Below are 17,212 nucleotides of genomic sequence, written 5' to 3' on the forward strand. Positions count from 1 at the left end.
TCCTTCTCTCCCTCCCTCCCTCTCTCCCTCCCTCCCTTTGCCTTTGTCAGATGCTTGGCCAGGGTAATGAGGTGACTAATGCCTCAGTGAGAGGAAAAACTGGGCAAAGCCTGTTTTGGTCAGTTACCGTCATTGTAGACATGGGGGATGGTGGCATAAAGGTCCTCATGGTGTGGGTGAACTTGTTAAACCTGCTCTAAGGAAAGGATTGATTTGAACTTCTTGATCCGATAGAACTGACTCTTCTTGATCTGCAATTATTCAAATGGTCGAGCAGTACTAAGAATTTATGTCAGGGCCGGGGCCTTTACAGTGATCTTGTTAGAGGAAAACCTTGTTCCCAAATTAGTGGGACATAGTGTGGGAGGAACTATTTAGGAACCAGCTTCAATTTAAGTGAGAAAAAAAGTTAGTGCTTGAGAGAGATGAGACATTATTTTTTATAATATTTTTAATGTATTCTTTGAGAATTTCATACAGGTATATTATGCATTTTGAGTGTATCTATCCCATACCCCCCTCCAGATCCCCTTGGGACTCCTCAACGAGTCCCTCTTTTCTTTCTTTTTTTTTCTTTTCTTTTTCAAGACAGGTTTCTCGATGTAACAGCTCTGGCTGTGTCCTGGAACTTGCTCTGTAGACCAGGCAGGCCTCGAACTCACAGAGATCCACCTGCCTTTGCCTCCCAAGTGCTTGGTTTAAAGGTGTGCACCACCACTGTGCAGCTCTTATTTTCAATTGAGTTCAATTACTGTTGGCCTATACATATATTTTTGAGGTCAAAAATAGCAGACTGTACATCTCATCTTAGGGAAAAAATTGACAGTAGCATTAAGTAATTCATATTTATCAGTTCAATCTGGATACTTTTCAATGTGTATATATTATAAAAATTATATTCTACATAATAAATATTTGTAACTATTCATTTAAATACTAAATGTATTTTATCTTAATTTTCGATATCATAGATGAGAGTTGAGTCTGCGTTGTTTCCACTCCTCCCTCTCTCACCTCCAATGCCTTCCATGCCCCCCACTCCCTTCCAAATTTATGACCTATTCTTCTTTATCACTGTTACATAGATATATGCACACACATATATATGTAGCTATATATATATATTGCATGTGCACAATACACAGACACAAATATATGAAGCTTACTGAACCCATTTGGTGTAATCTTCTTTCATAATTACAACTTCACAACTTTGTGACTTGGCTTATGTCTCCAACCGCAGGTTAATGTGTTTAGAATGTTGTCTTATTTGCTCTTCCTGTTGCTGTGATAAAGGACCCTGACAAGAGCCACTTAAGGGAAAGGAGACTTATTTTGGCTCAGTGTTCAAGGGTACAGTCCATCGTGGAGGGGAGTCAGAGCAGCAGGGGCCCAGTGCAGCTGGTCATAGCGTATTAACAATTAGAAGCAGACGTTGGGGAATGCATGTCCTCAGCTCTATTTCCTCCTTCCATTCATCCCAGGACTCAGCCCAGGGCACAGTATCATCCACAGTGGTCAGGTCTCCCTAGCTCACTTGGTCTAGTCAACAGTGTCCACCAGCGGCATGCCCAGAGATCGTGTTCCAGGGGATTCTGAACCCCAACAAGCTGACAGTTGTACTAACAGTCGCCGTCATCTGGGCTCATTCTCTAGGTCTAAGCTCACTGGGCCCCAAAGCTCAAAGCAGCCACCTCAAGGATACATGCTCAGAACAAAGGAGAAGGAGGGAGAAGAGCAGGATTGATTTGATGAAATTTTTTTCTACTGTAAATCCAATCTAACTCTCATACCATGTTTTGGGAAACTTAGCGAGAAATGCTTTAGTAAACCATTCCTGGGAACTCGACTCAGAGGAGCCAGGCTGCTTTCTGTGTCATCACTCCAAACACCAGGGAGAAATCTAGGGATTTGGAGGTCTTCTGCTTTGTTTTGGCCACTGTATTCTGTGCAGTTCTCAGAGCATGGCCATAGCGTTTTCATTCGGTCCGGGATGATCAAGCAGTTCTTTATCTCCACATTCACCTCCATTTATCAGAGCCCGAACCCCGGAGGGAAGCTCAGAAAAACATTATTAGCAGTCAGGACAGTGTTTGTAGCCATTAAGATCCTATTAGAAGGCGATTTCCAGAATGGCGCTGGGAAGAGCCCTACGGTCCCCTGTCAACAAAACATTCATATTGTAAAAACAACCATTCAAAGTCTCCAGAAAGCTTCCTAAGGGTATACAGCAAGTACTCGTTTATTTAAGAAAATCTACTAATCTCAATAAGAGAGAAAACTTATGGCATCTAAACCATGCTCCCTCCTACTCCATCTAACCTAGATTGTTGTGACAGAAGCTCCAGCCTGCCCAGGAAGGCAGGGCTCTTGTCAGTCAAGGCCAACAGTGTCTCCTTGCCACATCTATGTTGTAGGTGCTAAATTCCATCCCATCTCCCCCCCCCCAAAAGTGCAGCCCAAAGGTGGAGGACTTTATTCCTGTCCAAGCCTCCACTTAGATATGGCAGACACATAAAAGTGGGGACCAATTGCATCCACGCTATTTGGTGTGTGACGCAGTCTCCACAAAGGAAAATGAAAAGCAAAACAAGAGGTTATTGCTCCCACTCAGTGCTCTTTCTGTAAAGCAGGCTAAGCCAAGTGCCCATATTCAAGAGGAGAGTCCTAGAGACTCTGGAAGGAAAGGGGCCAGCTGTAAGAACAGAGTGCTGATGAGGAGAGGCTGTGTTTGGAAGAGGGCATGGCAAAGTTCCCACTGAAGTCAGTTAAGAACAGTTGAGACTTGGGTACTAAGCAATGAAGAGGAAGCTGTTGGCTCCGCGAGAGAACTAGATAAGCTTTAGGTTGGTTGGTTTGCTAGAGAATATTAGGGAAAGAAAGAGCCAAGGACAGCCTTCTGGGCTTCGGACAAATCTTGAAGACTGACCTCAAAAGCCACGGCGAAGAGGCTGCTGTGTAATTGGATCAGTGTGGAGAAATCTATGACCCAGAGCATTGGGGGGGGGGGAACAGTGCAATTAGATGGCAAGGAGTTGAGCCTACAACCTAGGGATCATATCACTAGAGGCTGAAAACTTGAAGGAGAGGGAGGGAGGGACAGACAGACACAGTCAGGTTTCCTGAAAGCACCGCCATCCTGGAGTAACTGTGCGTGTTCTTAAAGTGACACTGGCTTTGATATAAAGCACAACTCGCTTTAATAATTACACAATTTCTTTCTGGGTTGAAAATCCTACTTGAAATCTTGAAATGTGCAGATTCCTCTAGCACAAGCATGTCCTCACGCGTCCCTGGATAGCTATGAAAGCAGCCCGACTCATTTATAGATGGCAGCGTCATGTCACAGTGTCAAAAGGCTGGATACTGCAGTGGATCACTGACTGGCAAAAAAAGGGGCTGCAGTCTTACTCACCAAGGCATCTGCTAAGGCTGCTTGACCTTGTCCTCCACCTCCAACCTCACAGCTCTGCCTGAAGCCCTCCTCTTCTACTTCAGTTCTGAGCGGCCGTTCTGCTAGAGAGAAGATTCTTAGTTGGTGCCCTTTTTGTCTCTTTCAGCGTTGTGAAAATATCTCCCACTGTCTCCTGGCAACTACTGTTTATGTGGAGAAGTCAGATGTTTATCTTATTTGGGTTCTTTTGTACATGTTTTTGCCTGTGTTTTTCTTGTGGTTGTTTGTTTGTGGTGTGGGCCTCACCCATGCTAAGTAAATGCTCTGTCACTGAGACACATCCTTAACTGTTTGTTTTGCCTTTGCTATTGCTTGATCAAGTTGCCGCCACAATTCTCTTCCTCCTCTGTCTGTATTTTTACTTTAGTGTATCTAGGCGTAGAAGCTGTTCTTAGATGACTAGATGGATATATTTCATAAAAAATTTCAGGGGTTTTGCCCATTATTTCACTAAATCCTTTCCCCCAGTATGCATATGTTGATATATTCACTACACTTTAAAATCCCAGCACTCAGGAGGTAGTGGATCTCTGTGAGCTCAAGACCAGCCTGGTCTATAGAGCAAGTTCCAGGACAGACTCCAAAGCTACAGAGAAACCCTGTCTTGAAAAACCAAAATAAATAAATAAATAAATAAATAAATAAATAAATAAATAAATAAATAAATAAAATTTGGTAAATTGTACATAATGTAGTTTCCCATTTTAATCATACAGTTCAGTGGCATTAAGCACACTGACAAAATTGTGCAACCACCCCCACTATTTCCAGACACTAACTCTACCCACACAGTAATTCTAATTCCTGTTTTCCCCTCCCATTCAAACATTCTTGTGATTCTGTGACACCAGAACAAGATCGCATACTCCATCCGGGAATTCTGTTTCCTAAGTAATTCCACATTCGTCTGAGACTCTTTTCCATATTTCTTCATATTTTCCCTCTGATCTTGACATCAAAAAATCTCTATCTTCAGATCTGCTGAATTGCTAGGTACTGTGGCACATGCCATAAATCCCAGCACTCAGGAGGCAGAGAAGTCTCTGAGTTCAAGGCCAGCCTGGTCTACAGAGGGAGTTTCAGCCAAAACTACATAGTGAGATCCAGTTTCAAAATACAAAACAAAAAAATGCCAATTCTTCTTCTAGGGTGAATCTATCACTGCCTCAAAAAAAAAAAAATTATCAGCGTGGGACAGAGAAAGCCATCAGTTACAATTCCCAGAGACGTACTCTAACGGCGATATGTGTGGTGAGTTTTTCCTCTCCTTCCCTTCTGTTCTGAGATCACAGCTAGCCAGGGTACAGTACGGCTCTATCCAGGAAAGAGCCTAAGGATGGATGTGAACTGCATGACGACCTGGAAGAGATGAGACCTAGTGACTTGCTTGTGGCATGTTGACTCTTAAAAGGAAAATGAATTGATCTGCAGGGTGCCTTGGATGAAACAGTCGTGATCCCTCTCTGTTAGTTCCCAGAAATGCAACTGTCTGATCTTTCAATAGGATAGGCTTGCTCAACCCTTGAAGGAAGCTTGGGGGTAGATAAGGAGCTCGTGGTTCCAGCAAAGGGCAGCGACTCTACTTACAGACTCAGTACACAGGCTAACGTTCTGTCTACTCTTTAACCCCTCTTTGACTTTCAAACGGATGTAAATCTTGTGTAGACTTACATCAGGATGCTCACAACAGACGCCTCTGTCCTTCACCCCTTTCCCCATGCACGGTTCTAGTGTAGTTAGAGACAGAATCACAACACGAACACACAATGTCTATCATGGAGATCAAATGATTGCAAAGCGTTTGCAATACAGTCTTTATTTTCCTCTTTTCTGGAGGAAGATAAGCTTATTCACTGTTTAAATAAGATTTATAGGTCGTCTGAACATTTCAACATTCACCTCTGAAGAATAAGCACATTTTTGTGAGGGACACGCAGTTCCGCTATCATGCCTCAGAAAAGCCACGTAATTTTTAACATTATTAATCATTTATCTACATTTTGAATTTCCTTGCTTGTCTCATGAAATATTGCTTCAAAACTGTGGTAAACTGTACATAATGTAACGTTTTCTAGCTTAACCATACAATTCAGTGACACTAAACATATTGACAGCATTGTGCAACCTTCACCACTATTTCCAAACAATGACTCTATCCTGTTTTTCCCTCCCCCTCCAAATATCTTGTGATTCTGTTTCATTCAAACAAGAACTCATACTTCATTCAGGCATCCTATTTATGAAGATTCTTTCTGTCTCGTGTTGCCTCCTCGCTCCATAGCCACATGCACTGCATCCTCATGATGTCAGCCTCTGTTGAGTCCCATCTGATTGTCGCATGGAATATCCTGTGTTCTCTATTATCCGATTGCTTCTTTATGCTGCTATTTAACATGTTCTTCTCTGCGTTTCTTGTAAACTGGAGGTTAGATAGATTCAAAGACGATATGAACCAGGCGTACACTTGGGTAAAGTCCTCGTGGATAAATCTGTGTGCTTGCTGCATCATTTTAGATGTAGAAGTAATTACTTCTAATGTAGAAGACATTAGAAGTAATGTCTGGTTGTCCCACCCATTTGATGAGGCTAATAGGGAGTCAGGGGTCAAAGGGGCAGTCTCCTATTAAATAAGTTTTGAAAGATGAGAATTGGTTATTAAACTTTTAGAAAGAATTACCCCTGTGTTAAAGACTCATGTCATGGTTGCCTGGCACAAAGTCTTTGTCTTAGAGAACGTAGGTGGAGAAGCTGGATGTGGGGATATGCACCTGACGTCTCAGCATTTGAGATGTCAAAGTAGGAGGATTGGGAGTCCAAGGAAACAGCCCCAGCTATGGAAGAACCTGTCCAAAAACAAACAATCACAAAAGGCAGAGAAGGGGGAGATAAAAAGTTGGAGACTGAGACAGAAATATATATATATATATATATATATATATATATGGAAATATATATATGGAAGGCGAGAGGGAGAGACACAGAAACAGAGATACAGAGAGACTAGCCTCTTTATGGTGTGGATGCCGTCCTGAAGCTCTAGTTTATCCCAATGGGTAGCTTGCTAATCAGCACAGAATAGGAAATACGAGGTCTGAAAGAGACTATGTGTTCTTTGGGCCCCAGGAGGGTCTTGAAACCTGGTCATTAACCAGAATTTAGCCGTAGACAATTTTTTTTCTGACTTTTATCTAATGACAGAACACTTTGGAAACTCAGATATTAGAGAATTGTTTTTACAATGTTCTAAAATAAGTGGTGTGTGTGTGTGCGCGCGCGTGTGTCCATCTTGACAAATCACTTTATGTTCCAAAGTTTAAAATTAAGGAATAACATTTATTTGGAAAGCAAGAGCTTTAGTTGTTTGCTGTGTACCTCCCATTTTAGAATGGGGGAGAGTCTATCCCTCTTGTTCTTATCTTTTGACTTGTGGCTGCTGCAAACTGAAGAGCCAACTCAGTGAAGACTCACAAAATTAAGTTAAAGAACTTCATTGTTATTTTTAAACTAAGAATTTGAACCTCTAAAAAAAAATAAGTTAATTTTAATCTCCAAATAAATACTTTGTTTTAGAGCAGTTAAATCCTTGTGCCAGCTAGTCTCTGCCCAAGGTTGCCCTGGATTTCTGGGTCCCCAGAGGGCTTTTTGGTTTCTGTTGTCTATCTGTTTTTATATTGATTTTTGTTTCAATTATGTTGTTTTTCATCTAGGAAGTTGTTGTGAATTCTCTGCACAGAGAAACAGAGTTCAACCTTAGGATGATGTTAGGCTTGTGTTTTTTTTTATTTTGCAGCTAGAATTAAGTCATATAACGTCTTTCCATTTCTAAACTCTGCCCGCTTCCTTTGCTTGCTCCTTTTCTTTTTCTTCCTCCTGTCCTTCTTCCTTTCCATTGGTAGGTAGCGTGGGCTGGCACACTTCTCTGAGCCTCCCATTCCCACTAGCAACTCTGTTTTGTGGACGGATCCTTCTGCTTCACATCAGCCTGTGGTTATGACACTCAGTGGAATCAAAGGAATGGAAGAATCCCAGGGGAGGACAGGCTGTGCCTGGGTCTAGGTGCTGAACTCCCTGCTGGCCAACTTCCATCCGTTTGGAACTGCCAGCTGCAGTTTCTAGGCCAGGTTCTCAGGACTCTCAGAGTTCTATGATGATTATATCAGAAGCAGTTTAACTATATCCAGTACTTTAAAATGCCTGGGAAATTTTATGTATTACCCACACCAAACCCGAAGAGACTGATTAGAATAATGAAAAGTGTCATCCTTTGATGGGGAGGGGTAGGTACAAGTCTGGAAGTTGTGGGGAGAATACATTGGGTAAAAACCATAGCCCATGTGAAGAAACCTTGTTGTGTCATCTGATGGGTAGAGAGAATACAGGGCTAGGATTGGTACCACAGGCCTACACCAGCACCAGGAAGGCTGAATTGGGAGGACCTTGAATTCAAGGCCAGATTGAAGCTATTTAGTGAGACCCTGTTCTGAAAAAAAAACAAAAAACAAATAGGGTAGAGGTTGTAGCTCAGTTATTAGAGCACTTGCCCCGAGAAGCCCTGGGTTCTATTGCCAACATTGCATACTTGGCATAGTGCTACATGCTGGTAATCCCAGCACTTGAAAGCTGGCAGCAGGAGGATTAGAAGCTCAAGTTCATCCTTAGCTACACAGCAAGTTCAAGGCTACCCTGAGTGGCATGACACTGCCTAAAGAAAAAAAGAAAGAAAGAAAGAAAGAAAGAAAGAAAGAAAGAAAGAAAGAAAGAGAAAATCACCACTGTTGTCAGAGGCCACTCATTTTTTCCCAGTCACCCAGACCCAAAATAATCACACAGAAACAATATTATTTTGTAATACTGTTTTGCCAATAGCTTAAGCATATGGCTAGCTAGCTCTTACATCTTAAATTAACCCATTTCTATTAATTTGTGTATTGTCATGAGGATGTAGCCTACTGGTAGGGTTCCGTCCATAAGGCGTCTGTCTAGTTGTGGCTCCATAGCTTCTCTTTGACTCTGCCTACTCTCTCTCTACATCTCTGATTAGATTTCCTACCTGGATTTACTCTGTTAAGCCATTGGCTGAAAGCAGCTTCTTTATTAACCAATGGCAATAAGACATTTTCACAGCATAGATCACCTCCCACATTACCTCTCCTTTTCTGGCTAAATAAAAAGGAAGGTTTTAACTTTAGCATAATAAAATTAGATATAAAAAAAAGTTATCAAGCCGGGCGGTGGTGGCGTATGCCTTTAATCCCAGCATTCTGGAGGCAGAGGCAGGTGGATCTCTATGAGTTCGAGGCCAGCCTGGTCTACAAGAGCTAGTTCCAGGACAGGAACCAAAAGCTACGGAGAAACCCTGTCTTGAAAATCCAAAAAAAAAAAAATAAAATAAATAAAGTTATCAAGCAAGAATTATAGTTACAATATTTTTCTCTGCTTTATCTTTTATCATAACTAAGGAAAAATATAACTATCTATTCTTCAACTCCATCAAAGAACCTAGAAGGATATTACCTAAGTAAACAAGAAGTACATTGTAAGCAACTTCTAAAACTCTAATTGATAGAGACATCTCGCTGCCTGTACAGTCACCCAAAGTTCTTCTGTAACATTGGGGTACCTATCTTCAGCCTAGAGGTCCATAATATCTGGCAGACCTTTCCATGAAGCAGGAAATTTGAAGATCTCTTATGCCATGTACTGGCAAAGTTCATCAGTTGCTTTTTTTCTGTGTCCTGGAAAATGTCTGGCAGGCTCTTTTATGAAGCAGGAACCCTGAAGGACTGTCTCACCTTTAGGCAAGTTCAGCAATAATTTTTATGTGGGTCCTGCATGTTCAGTTCATAGAGCATAATATCAAACAGTCCAGGCAAGAGTAGTTTCTTGCTCAAATGGCCAGCAAACTCCATAAGGAGCCTCTTCAATGCCCATTATCCTCTTTAATTGGTGCTGCTAAGAGCAGATGTGTCTCACTGTCATGAAAAGTCCTAAATTCTTAAAACATTTTAAATGTCATATTCTGAAATCTTTGAAAGGTTTGAAGACTACCTATCTATCTGAAATATATCTCTGTACATCTAGAAAACCTAGATAACATGACTATAAGCTTGCCTATTATAGATGACTATCTATTAACCTGTACTTCTTAATTATACATTACATTTTTAAATGAGCTACACAAACACAATACTGTAAATCAAGAGCAGAAATATACATATAACAAAATTGACCTTAAATTTATATCAATAAACCAAGATCCATACTAATGCAAATCTCTATAGCATATCCCCCTTAAAATGTAAGCAAGCACTTAGAAGCAATATTTGAGGAATTTGGGCATAGTTCTTTCCAAACTGCTTCCTGCTTTTTGTTGGACAAAGTAACTTTTGGGGGTGTTCATGGTGAACTTTCAGGGGTCTTGATCTGTCAAACCACATTAGCCTGGAAGGAATCCACAGGTTGTCATCTTCTGTAGAAACAAAAGAAGAACCTTTTTTCCAAAGCAACATATCCTTAGACCCAAATTTTGAAGTCAACATACCTTTAAAATATATATATGCTGGTCTAGATTAGCAGCCCATACAATGAAATGTCTCTCTGTACTTAGCTCATTCACAGTCAAAAAAAATTAAAAAAAACCAATAATATACATAATCCAGACTCTCTCTATATATTCCATTTTTGCGTGGCTTATTTTTCTTTATTCCTTTTAACTATGACTGTCTTTACTCTGTCTCTTAAAGACTTTGTTTTATTATTTTAAAACCATTTACTCTTTTTAAAATAAATATTTCTTCTCTCTCCCAGGCCTATGTACATTTATCCAACACTGTGACCCATTTAGAGGTATTTTCCATCTTAATTTGTCTTTATTGCATATCTGTAATAATTGTCTGACCAGAAGCACTTTTAAAATGGTAAGCAGCTTGGTCTCAGTGGCCCTTGATGCTGGCTCCACCTCTCTCAGTCTTTTATTATGGTGGAGGTAGCTCACCACTGGCTCTGGGACTGCTGGGTGGGAGCCATACTCACCACCTCAACTCTGGGTAGCATCATGCAGCATATAATCAATTTTTATCTGAGTAAAAGTTAAATTTTCCATACAGTGCACTGCGTGGCTTGGAAATATCTCTGTATATGATGGTAAGAATCCACCATGCTCTCCTGCTTGTGTACTGCTAGCCGACCCCATCCCGCTGCCTGCCTAGGCAGGGAACACTGAGCCTCAGGCATGGTCCCAGCTACTTTCTCCAGACCCTGAGTGGGCACAAAAACATCCAGACCCTAAGTGAGTAGAGGGCACCAGTCCCAAAAGTTTCAGACCACATTAGTGTGTACTGTTGTCAGAGGCCACTTGTTTGTTTCTGGTTGCCCAGACCCAAAATAATCACACAGAAACTATATTATTTGTAATACTGTTTGGCCAATAGTGTAAGTGTATTACTAGCTAGCTCTTATATCTTAAATTAACCCATTTCTATTATTCTGTGTCTTGCCATGTGGTTGTGGCCTACTGGTAAGGTTTCATCCATCTGGAGTCTGTCTCTCGCATCTGTCTCCTGCAGCGCCTCCATGGCTTCTCTTTGACTCCACCTATTCTCTCCCTACATTTCTGTCCAGATTTCCCACCTGGCTTTACTCTGTTAAGCCATTGGCTGAGAGCATCTTTTTTATTAACCAATCAAATAAAACATATTCACAGCATAGATCACCTCCACATCACACCACCAGTAAGAGTAGTAGTAGTAGTGACTGGAGAGATTGCTCAGTGGTTAAGAGCGCTGGCTGCTTGTCCAGAGGACCAGGGTTCAATTCTCAGCACTCACATAGCAGCTCACAACTGTCTGTAACTCTAATTCCAGAGGAGCCGACACCCTCATACAGACATGCATACAAACAAAACACCAATGCCCAAAAATAAAAATAAATAATTAAAAATAATAATAATAAATGAAGGGGATATAAAAGAAAGATTATAGATGTAGAAGGAAGGTCAACTAGAATTTAGTTTTCAGTAAGTAGATGTGGGCAATTTACCTAACATCTCTGAACCTCAGTTTATTCATCTATAAAGTAAGGCAAATACTTTCTATTTTGTGATGACTTCAACCAATGTACATTATTCATTAATTCAATGCCTACAATAATAATTTTTTATAAATGTAATTTATTTATAGATAAAAATCTATACTTTAACCTCTTGAGAGAGTGTGTGTGTGTGTGTGTGTGTGTGTGTGTGTGTGTATGTGTGTGTGAGTGATGAATCTGATCATCGAAAACAGAAGTTGAAAAAGACATAGGCTATACATGGCCATACTGATTTCCTTTGTCAATCCAGGTGTAGTGATACTTATCAGTGATCTTAACACTGAGGAGGTTGAGGCAAGATACCCCCAGTTCAAGGCCAGCACGAAGTACATAACAAAACTCTGTATCCAAAAAAGATTCTTTTTAAATTTCATGTGTAGACCCAGGGCTCCAGTTAGATATACAAGGACGCCCCGCAACCTCTTTTTTGACAGAAGGACCTTATGCTGGGGAAGACAGTTCTACTGATCACATTGCCTTTGCTGATGCTCACCTGTTCCGTGACTTGATCCCTTTGTGAGCTTTTTGGTATTGTAACATTTATTTATTATTGTGTGTGAGTGTGTGTGACATAAGGGTACATGCTGTGGTGTAGATGAGGAAATCAGGACAACTTGTGGAGTTGATTTTTCCCTTCTAACTTTACATGGGTTCTGGGGACCCAAATCAGGTTGGGGAGGCTTGTGTAGAAAATGCTTTAATCCACTGAAGCATTTGTTACCGTCTCCCTGTACCGCCCCCCACTACCCCTGATTTAAGACAAGCTTTTAGTTTATTGCCTAGGCTGGCCTTGAACTCACGACATTCATTCCGACATTCATTCCTCCCGTGCCAGCCTGTCTGTGTGATGTTGACCCAGCCCTAGTGATGAGCTCTGCCTGGGTATGGATAGAGACGTGGGATTTGGAGTGGAAAGAAAACAGAATGGAGGCTGGGCAGTGGTGGTGGTCACTTTTAATCCCAGTATGCGGGAGGCAGAAGCAGGTAGATCTCTGTGAGTTTGAGGCCAGCCTGGTCTACAGAGTGAGTTCCAGGACAGCCAGGGCTACCCAGAGAAACCCTGACTCGAAAAACAAAACGAAAAGAAAAGAAAAGAGGGTGGAGATGAAGTCCATGTCACAAGAGAGGAACGCTGGAGCCTAAGTTTTCAGCCTCGGAACATGAAGCCACAGACCTGTTTCCCATTGACCCCTTCTGTCTCAGTTCAAAGGGACTCTTCAAAGTGTTTGCTGCTGCATCTCTTACCTCATCTCCCACCTCTTCACCACCACCCCCCACCCCACCACAGCTATCTCCAAGTTTTTTCCTCTCTGTAAACTCACTAGAGAGATAAAGGCCGGTTACCTAACCTTCCTGTCAGTGGCCCAGGTTAGCAATGAAGAACCAGGAGCTCTCTAGTAGTCTCTGGAAGCCTAGTCACTGCCCCCTGCTAAACATTCGCTAGAACATCATTACAGAGATGGCTCCTAGACTCCAGTTTTCAGCTTAGTGTTTGACGGTGCAGGCCAAATGGATTTGGAGCCTGTATTCTGATTTAAGCCGAATTTATTCTTTATTATTTGAAAGACTCTAACAAGTTTGTTTTTTTAATGTTTTCCCGTCAGCACATTATTATTTATTGTTCTTAATACCTTGGGGCTCCTCGAAGACAGTCTTAAATTTCAACGTTGGCAAGTAAACAAATGTTTCCTAATAACATCTTCAGGCAAGCACCCAAAGGTCTCATTTTCAACATGATGTTTGGGTCCCCCTAATTGTCCTTTAGGATTGTGCCTAACCACATTTTATAATCACCAAAAAAGAAACTCTTAGACATAACGTTGCTTCACAATTTATTTGTTCTTCTTAATCACCCTGTGCAGACAAAATAAAAAACAAAGGCAGAGACAAGTAGGTTTAAATACAGCATCATTTGAACTCTAAAGAGATGAGCTCGCATAGGCTGTGTTGGGGATTCACATGACAGCTGTTCAGAGGCAGCTTCTCCCCGTTCCCAAGAGCGTAAGTGTGTCCAGAGGGTCAGTCCGTGGGTTGGGTGGAGAAACACAGGTAGTCTGTGTGGTCCCATAGGAACATCCATGGCTTCCAATTTTTCTATTACAATTTACAGAATCTGCTAGAAAGTATCTTTAATGTTGAGGTTGGTGCTGAATACCCTCTTGTAGAAAAAAAAGATTTATGTGTATGAGTGTTTTGCCTGCGTGTTTATAAGTGCACTGTGTGCATACCTGGTACCCATGGAGGCCAGAGGGTGCGCAGATTCCCTGGAAAGGGAGTCATATAGGATAGTACATTGCCTTGTGGGTGCTGGGAACACCCAGGTCCTCTGCAAGAGCGGCAAGTGCTCTTAGCCAGAGGCATCTCCAGACCCCTGAGATCTTCATCTGTCTTTCTCACCTGGGACTCCAGAGATTATTTACCTCTCTTCCTGCTGTGACCAAGAGGAAGGCTGCACAGGCAACCTTTATAATGACAAGGCAAGGAGATTGGCACCCATTACTGTTTAGTCACGAAAAGGTGGCCTATGGTGCTCAGCCTCCAGAGGCTAGGAAGGATGGGCTAGAGCTGTGTGCCCAGCTCGTGGGTTTCTGCCGCAGAGGCTCCCGCAAGCAAGCGCAAAGTCTTGCCTTACGTCACTGAACGTGTACAGAGTAGCGTGCTTCCCTATTCGATTCCCTCACGCCCAGACCTTCCACTTGTCTCTCGGCTAATTTAGGGGAAAAAAAAATCCATCTTTTCGCATCAGTATCTGTCTCACGATCCCCGTGAGTCAGTTCACGCGGGAGCTTGTTTGTTTTTACATACGTCTCTCTAGAGTTTCCAGATACCCGGATGACGATGATACAGAGGTGTGGACTGTACACTGCCCTGGCGCCTGTTCCTTGCCTGCCTTGCCTGATGGTTCCCATGGTAACACTGGCTTGAGCTCTGCGTGAAGCCACATGGATTATCTAACTAAATGATCACATGAGACCTCTGAGATTATAAATGTGTTATGAGCATTTAAAGAATGACTTTGCTACCAGAGTTAGCCCATTGGTGCTGCCGTAACAGCAGCTGTGGGTGAGTAGTTGAAACACAACAGACACTTGTGTCTCACCATTTTGGAAGCAGAAAAACTAGCAGCTTTGGTGGCTGCTGAGAGCTGCTTTCTGCTTCATGGATGGGACCCTCTCACCGGGTCCACTTGTGGCCCAAGAGGTAAGAGGGTCCCTTTGGGGCCATTCCTAGGGGCTCTGGACCTGTTTGCTAATCACTTCCCCAAGTCCCATTTCTAGATCATTGTAAGGATCAGATTTTGATGTATGAATTTGAGGGAGATATAACCTTCAGGCCATTGCAACACCGCTTCAAAAAAATATTTTAACAGTGTTTTGAAAGCTCTGATAGGAAGATTGTGAGTTTGAGGCTAGTCTGGGTTCCAGAAGCCATACCCTGTCTCAAAAAAGAAAAGGTTTTGTTTTTCAGTCAATCAACATACTTTCTGTGGTTGTCACGGTTCCATCATCATCTGCAACCTTTCCTCCTGTTCCTCTCATTAGCCGGGTTACAAAGGCCGTTTCATTGCGCTGCCATTGTGGAGACATCTGTTTATCCTTGCTTGCTCTCACTGAGGCTTCCGCGTCCTCAAGCAATGCTTGTTCGTTTCTTACAGAAAGGAGGTCAAGCCGTAGACTGTGAGAGCCGACACTCACAGGTCTGGCTGCACAACTTTGAGCTGTTTTTCTAGTGTTGGAGACTTTTGCTGGTTAGTCTAGACTTGGCTTTTCTGATCGAGTTAGGCCTTTATGTGGCTCATGGGGTTAAGAGTACAATCTTCGTGAATCTATACATTCATTTCTTTATGCATTTAGCCATATCGAAATATTTATTGATTACCTTTTGTAGACAGTGTTTTAGGTACTGGAGACAGGACAAAGAATAATAGGTGTAAGGTCTTTGCCCCATGGAGCTTACTAGAAAAACATATTCTAAATAAATAATAATGCTAAATATTAACTGTAATTGTTATGCTGGTACGGCAAACATTTTCTTCCTAAACTTGTTTAATATTGAATAATTATTTTCTTTCAAGTGAGTCTGTTCCATAAAAAACTAGCTTTTTTTCCGTAGTATGTTTATTCATTGCTGCTTCTAGTCGTTGAAACCATTCATTGATTCAATCAATCAATATTAAACTACTTATCAGGATCCTTGCTAAGCTTTCAGAGTACAAACATGAAATGACATGATTCCTATCTTCGAGAGTCACAGTGTGTTTGATTGCATGCTGTATTTGTTATGAAACTTCTATTGGGACATATACAATGGAAGCAATTTAAAGAAGGAAGGTTTTGTTGACTCAAAATGAGGGTGAGCATGAAGTGGCTGGTCACATCATTCACAGTCAGGAAGCAGAGAAAGGGGAATTGCAATGCTCCGCCCACTTTCCCTTTTTTATGCAGTCCAAGATTCCAGCTCGTGATATGGTACCATTCACATTTAGGGTAAGTTTCCCCACCCCGAAGAAACTTTTCTGGAAGACACACCCAGATATTTGTCTTCTAGGTAATCATAAACTCAGTCAGCTTGATAATGAAGGTTAAACATAATCAGTCTCTCCCATGTTTCCTTGATACCCTGAAATATCAATTTGTCTCAATATTCTATCTCTGGTTCTGAAATCTCATTTTCATCTCATGATGCAAAAGTCATTTAGTTATCTCTAGAACTCCCCCGTCTTCAACAGTCCAAACGCTGTTTAAAACTCCAAAATCCAAAGACCTTTCTAAGACTGGAGGCAAATGTCTTAACTGTGAGCACCACAAAACAAAATCAAATGACATACTTCTGTTACAAAATTGCAGAGTAAATGTTCCCATTCTGAAAGTGAAACATAGGGTCACAGCAAGGAAAGACTGGACCCAAGTAATATTGGTACTTAGCAGGGCAAACATCAAACCTGAAACTCCATGTCTGACATTGTGGGTTTCTGACAAAATCTTCTGTGCTCCAAGGCCCTTGAACAGCCTCTCTGCAGAAAGCACATGTGACCTCTCTTTTAGCTGGCTCCATTTCTATGGTGGCTGTCCCATGATCTTAGCATCTCCAACATCCTGAGGTCTCCACTGCAGCTTGGGCTTCTTCACACTCATGAGATGACCTTGCACAACCTCCTTGTAGGGACTCTAACGCTACTACACATTGACCTCAGTGGCTTTCTGGAACCTTGGTGCAAGCTTCCATGGCCCTGTAGCTTTTATATTTTGCATGTGTGTAGAACCTAAACCATGTGGATGGCCCTGAAACTTGAGATAAAGTCTGGCTACCCATGATCACATGTGCAGTGCTTCTTCATGCCTTGGTGGCTGGACCAGAGAAAACACTTCCTTGGAGTTGTTTCCAGCAGGGACTCCTTTACTGGTATTCTTAGTTCAGGCTCTCCATTAAAATTAGTTTGCATTTTCACAAATTGGAACCTCCTGTAAGTGGGACTTGGTCCTCAGAACACGATTTATATTGTCATAGTGCAGAGCACAAGGTTTCTTTTCAGTGGTACCAATTTAACAATGCTTTCTCTACACCCACATTGCCTGCAACTTTAAACCTATGCACACAGCACTTAGACACCAGCCCTGCACCCTGTTCCTCCCGCTGTGCACAGCACTTACACACCAGCCCTGTACACTG

General features: G+C 41.9%; 1 protein-coding gene across 5 annotated transcripts in view; it reads left to right on the top strand.

Moving 5' to 3' along the window:
* The window catches only part of LOC106144314, a 168,156-nt gene that overhangs the window by 123,295 nt on the left and 27,649 nt on the right, over window positions 1-17,212 (top strand). For 3 of the 5 annotated variants that reach the window (XR_003378558.1, XR_001229379.2, XR_003378559.1), the window contains exon 6: window positions 4,603-4,705. The exons of 1 other annotated variant lie outside the window; for it this stretch is intronic. The gene's annotated coding sequence lies outside the window, so the exon portion shown is untranslated. Of the gene's footprint in view, window positions 1-4,155; window positions 4,706-17,212 lie in introns of those variants that run through there. One more of the 5 variants, XR_003378557.1, reaches the window with a different exon arrangement.

This window comes from Microtus ochrogaster, unplaced genomic scaffold, assembly GCF_000317375.1.
Source record: "Microtus ochrogaster isolate Prairie Vole_2 unplaced genomic scaffold, MicOch1.0 UNK4, whole genome shotgun sequence".
Taxonomy (NCBI): Eukaryota; Metazoa; Chordata; class Mammalia; order Rodentia; family Cricetidae; genus Microtus; species Microtus ochrogaster.